Here is a 6,164-nt window from a genome sequence, read left to right on the forward strand (position 1 = left end):
GGGTGAAGAAGTCCAGATAGGGGTGGAGCTGGGCCAGGTTTACAAGGCCAGGAAACTAGCAACAAAAAGAATCTGCAGTCACTCCCTGGAACAAGGGAGCTGTCTGTGGGTCTGGATGCAAGTAGCCTACATTTAATCCCTAGGTGGATGAGCTGGCAAACCTAGAGAAGCGGGAAAGCCAGAGAGTAAGTAAGGCTCAGGAGAAAATCAGAAATGTATGAGGTAGGTCAGACCTTGGCTGCTTGTAGAGGGTGGCTCTGGAGCTCCCTACCAGCCACTAGAAAAGTAGCATGGTCAGAGCAGTAAAGGAGAATGCCCCTTTGAATGGAGAGACTTTGATACCTGTTGTTGCCTCTTGGAATTAGAAGCACACTGACAGGAAGAAACAAGCACACCAAAAACATTCTAGAGTGTACTACAAATCATGAATGCAAAGAAGAAATTTAGAACTTTGATAGTTTGAAAATAAATAAAAATCTAACCGATATGTGCATTATTCCAAGGAAGAGGCTTTTCCTATTCACTGATACTTTTTGACTTAATTTGTACTCTGTGAGCCAAATAACCCAGGGCAGAATCAAATGTTAGAACATGCAGCTTCCACAACAAACAAATTACCTGGATTAGACTAGGTGTGCACATTTGGTTGTGTTTATGCTCCAAAAATATTAAAGGCTGTATGGGTTCATATTGCAAAATAACTGTTCATTTTTTAAAGCAAACTATAAAAATGAAACCAACTTGAATTTTCAAATATATAAAAGGAAACAAAAACCTAGTATAAGCAATCGAGGAAATTAGAATGGGAACAGGGAAATCAAGCAAGGAACAGATAATTTGATAACAAGTAAGATTTGCTACATTTGTGTGAATAGGATCAGCCATCAGTATGTGTAACACCGCAGTAAGTTGTAGATTTATTTAATGAACAGTGATATGACTGACTATATCTGTCTAGTTAAGTGAAGTGGAAAAATCTCTGATCTGTGCAGTTATTGTTGATAAATCCCCATTTACATGCTAAGTTTGTCTCATGGAAAAACAGTTGAACAGGAAATGGATTATGGAGAAAAATTTTCAAATGCTCCTCTTTGCTAACTTGATTTAAAGCCCACAGAACAAGACATTGGGCAGGCAGGCATAAGGACAGGGAAAGGTACCGGGAAAATGTATTTGTATGAATGTGGTTAACTCTCAAATTAGCAGACATGGATTTACTAGACTCTTTTCAACCCCTTTACGCTGCTCCACATGCATCTGCCCTAATTTAGGGAGCAGAGGATTACTTTGGCTTTGTGACATCCCTAGCTGGTGAAAACATCCATGTACATGACTTTATGGCACCCATCCTACTCTCCACAGCGTAAGAGAAGTGTTGAGTATGTGTGAGAGAATATACTAGGGAGACGAGCACTGCTGTAGTCCATCATGAGTTAGAGCAGTCCTGAGGCTGCTCTAACTTGTGCTGAGATTTGAACTAGCTACAGTAACCCTGTGGACTGGGAACTAAAACAATGGTGTTAAATTCAGTTATTTCTACAGTCTCTAGACCTGTTTTTTGTGTCACTTATAACTACCTAGCACTGTTACCTTCAGTGGGGTTACTCCTATTTTCAGTGTAATTGACAGGAGAATCCAGCCCTGTGATTTCTCTGTAGCAACCTGACTCTTGCCTGGTCTCTCCCAGATATAGCATCTCATAACTTGAATAGTGAAGGGGGAAGGAGCAGACAAATAGTTTAACATAACAGTGGATGAATCATTAATACTTCTGGTTCAAAATATTTGAATTAGAATTTTAAACAGGTTGGAGGTTTAAAACCAGCATCAAACTGAACTTAAAAGGAATATTTCTGACACCAGGCAGAGGTATGACAGATGTATACCAAGGCACCTTCTCCAGGTCTCACTGATTTTATTTATGGAGATTATTCCTTGTCTCTAGCTCTCTTGAATATCTTGTCTAGCCTATCTATCATCAGAGATGTCTTGGCATACCTGGTTTAGGGGATAAATCAAGCATAATTGAGCTGTCACTGCTGGTGAGTGGTTCAGGAGAGCTCTCCTCCCAGTTTTGTTCATTTGGATAGACTTGTATTCTTATCTGAAAGTTGAGTTAAAAGTGAAAAGTTTCTGATAACTTAAAAACAGAAATGTGATTCTTTCCCAGGAAGTTCATCCATGCACTCTCTGAATTCCCTCAAGCAGGTAGAATTGAATATCCCTGGCACTTATAAAGCAAGCAAGGAAGGAGGAATGAATGACCCCAAGACTGATAAGATGTGTTCTTGTGGATTCTTTGCTGAGAATGTGACAAGAGGTGTACAAGGTGGTTCATCAGTTACAAGTGCTATAATGTTAACTTTTGGATAAAATCTCGGAGGAGTGAAGCATTTTTAAAAGCACTGAAATTACTGTGGAAAGATGGCATCATGGTTCCATGCCAGAGACTCAGTTACTTTCAGGGACAATTTTCTCAGTTTATAATACAAAGGTTTTTGTATTTATAAACTGATAAGCTCTCCCAGTAGGAAATTTCGTTCTGGTTCCATAGAAGGAACCAGTGTGATCATCTAGTTTGATCTCCTGCATAACACCAGCCATAGACCTTTCCTGAGCTACTTTTTGCTTCATATCCAGTAGTTGTGGTTGAACTACTCCATATCTGTTAGAAAAATATTTAACCTTGAATTTAAAATTTTCCAGTGATAGAAAATCCCTCACAAGCTCTTACAAAGGTTATTTCCACTCATAGTTAAAAAATGTGAGAATCACATTCAGCAGGAAGTACAAAGGTATAGTTGTGAGATGTGGCTGAGATTGCACCTGTCAAGAGGGATACAGTGGAGGGAATTCCTCGTATGACACTTAGCCCCTGGCATGTAGAGGCCAAAATATCTGACCTAAGATTGCAACTATAAGTGCTAGTATGAGAGCCCCAATTCTGTGAAGTGCTGCATGCCTGGAGAACAACTACCAGGTGGTGGTCTTAGTAAGCGGGCATCTGTTCCCAGGATGTGTCCTTCCCATCTCAGTTCTCCTGCACTTTCCCTCACAGCTTTTCTGCTCCAAATATCCACATGCAGAAGCTGTTTTGCCATTCCAAGCACTGATCCCTTTTCTCCCTGCAGCTGATGCACCATTAATCATTCCCTAGACCCTGCACAAATCCACTCCCACTCATCGTGGTACTGCCAAAGAGTGCTTTGAAGTACAGCTACAACACTGGCTCCAGGCCCCACTGTTGTGTTTAGTTACTATTCCCTTATTTAGCTTGCCATTGCAGAGTGCAGGGGACACACACATACCCACAAATCAAACATTTTTGTTAATGCAAGTAGCTAGATCTAGGAATCTGTTTCATTGGTTTTATGCTGTTTATAATCCGAGCTTCATTCAGTGCACTTATGACAGCCCTCCTCCTCTGTCATTGAAACACCATGACTGTGCTCAGGACATTCCAACGTAAAACCATGAGCTACTGTAGTTTGACCTAATTAGTCAGTTCTCTACAGCTGGTGGCTGAAACAATTTATATTCTCTGGAGATTGCCACAGAAAGGGGACTTAACACATACTCACCACAGTGTTTACGAATCATTCCAAGTCTAGGAATCTGACACAGACCTGATTTGTTCAGTGTTTCAGTTCTGACTGGTTGTGAGTAATAATCTCCCCTTTGAGACACACTACATCATATCATGGGTTACGCATTTTCACAGTGAGGTGTCCCTCCTATAGAGTCTCGCCTGTTCATTGCTAAATGCAGTTTAAATTGTGAATGCTCGTTCCTTTCAGAATGAGGGCTTCCCCCACGCCCTTGCCTTGGCCAGGTGTATACCCCACATTATTCCTTAGCAAAGCTTAAGAAACCTGGGCCTTCTCTCCACCCTTAAACCAATGCTGTTAGTTCAGTGCTTTATAGAAGTCAAACAAGTAATCTCCCTGCTCATGTGCTGGACTATTTTATCAGACATCCATCAAAATAGAATGTCATAATTACCAAGCTAAAATTCCCTGGAAAAAACATAGAGGGCATCCTCAAGGAATCCATTTTGAAAGCACCTGGAAGCAAGGAAAGTGATCAGGAATAGTCATCATAGATTCATCAAAGGCAAGTCATGCCTGACTAATCTAATTGCCTTCTATGACAAGGTAACTGTTTCTGTGGACATGGGCAGAGCAGTAGATGTGATATGCCTTGACTTTAGCAAAGCTTGTTATGATCTCCCACAGTATTCTTGCCAGCATGTTAAGGAAGTATGGATTGGTTAATGGACTGTAAGGTGGATAGAAAGCTGGCTAGATTGTTGGGCCCAATGGATAGTGGTCAATGGCTTGATGTCCGGTTGGTGGCTGATACCAACCGGAGTGCCCCAAAGCCAGTTTTGTTCAACATCTTTAATGACCTGGATGAGGGGATGGATTGCACCTTCAGCAAGTTCGCAGATGACACTAAGCTAGAGGGAGAGGTAGATATGTTGGAGGGTAGGGATAAAATCCCTATGTGACCTAGACAAATTGGAAGATTGGGCCAAAAGAAATCTGATGCGGTTCAACAAGGAAAAGTGCAGAGTCCTGCACTTTGGATGAAAGAATCCCAAGCACTGTTACAGGCTGAGGACCAACTGGCTAAGCAGCAGGATTACAGTGGATGAGAAGCTAGATATGAGTTAATAGCATGCCCTTGTAGTCAAGAAGGTGAATGGAATATTAGGTTGCATTAGTAGGAGCATTGCCAAAAGTGATTATTCCCCTTTATTCGGCACTGATGAGGCCACATCTGGAGTATTACCTCCAATTCTGCCCCTCCCCCACCCCCCATTACAGAAAGGATGTGGATGCATTGGAGAAGGTCCAACAGAGGGCAATGAAAAGGATTAGGTGGCTGGAGCACATGATTTGAGGAAAGACTGAGGGATTTGGACTTATTTAGTCTACAGAAGAGTGAGGGGGGATTTGATAGCAGCCTCTACCTTTGTGAAGGCAGGGGGTCCAAAGAGACTGGATGGAGGATGTTCTCAGAGGGACAGATAACAGAATGAGGAGCAATGGTTTCAAGTTGCAGTGGGGGAAGTCAAGGTTGGCTACTAGGAAAAAATATTTTACCAGGAGGGTGGTGAAGCGCTGGAATGGGTTACTTAGGGAGATGGTAAAATCTCCATTCCTAGAGATTTTTAAGTCCTGGCTTGACAAAGCCCTATCTGAGATGATTTAGTTAGGGTTGGTGGTGCTTTGGGCAGGGGGTTGGACTTGGTGACTTCCTGTGGTCTCTTCCATCCCTATGATTCTATGAATTGTCCTAGTGGCTACATTTGCTATGTCATGATTATATTGCAGCAACCAGGCAGCCAATGATATATTGACATTTTGCTCCTCTTCACAAGGAGCAGATAAATATTTTTCTTTTTAAACTTTCACTGGTAAATTGCTTCCATTTACCATTCCATTGAGATTTTTAAATTGAGAATATGTAAGTACATGCAAGTACATTGCTCGCTTGCTTTTTACTGTTAGACTGATGCTAGGTATTCAGATACCATGTTGGTGCACAGTCAGATGGCACTCTGAATAGAAACAGAAGACATTAGATTAAACCAGGGGTGGGCAATAATTTTTGATAGAGGCCAATCCAAGAATTTGGTAAGTGATCAAATACCTCACTTTTCCATTATATTAATGGAGGTGCAGGATCTGGGATGGAGGCCAGTGTGGAGTTTCGAGAGAGTGGGATAGGGCAGCAGCTGTGTACACTGGGACATGGCTAACTTTCCTTCCTGTTCCCCTGATGGTAAGGGAACAAGGAGAAAGTACTTGGATTCTGTGCATGCCTCTCACTCCTGGCTGGTGAAGGGAGGGGGCAGAGGTGTGACTCACAGAATCCAAGTACTTTTCCTTCCTCCCTTATCAGGGGAACGTGAAGAAAAGCAAGCTGCGTTCTGTCCATGTTCTGCGTTCTGCCATCTACCAAACCACCTCTCCCCCCACTCTCTTGAAACTCTGCTCTTGGATAGAGAGGAGGGATTGGAGTACAGGAGGAGGTGCAAGGTTCAAAAGGGGTTATGGATGCAGGAGAGGATTCTGACTTGGAGGGGTGTAGGAGGTAGTGCAGAATCTGAGAGGGGATTGTGACCTGCCACAGGGGTATAGGGACTTGGGTTGTGA

Source organism: Pelodiscus sinensis, chromosome 1 (assembly GCF_052426305.1).
Source record: "Pelodiscus sinensis isolate ZL-2025 chromosome 1, ASM5242630v1, whole genome shotgun sequence".
In the NCBI taxonomy this organism is placed as follows: Eukaryota; Metazoa; Chordata; order Testudines; family Trionychidae; genus Pelodiscus; species Pelodiscus sinensis.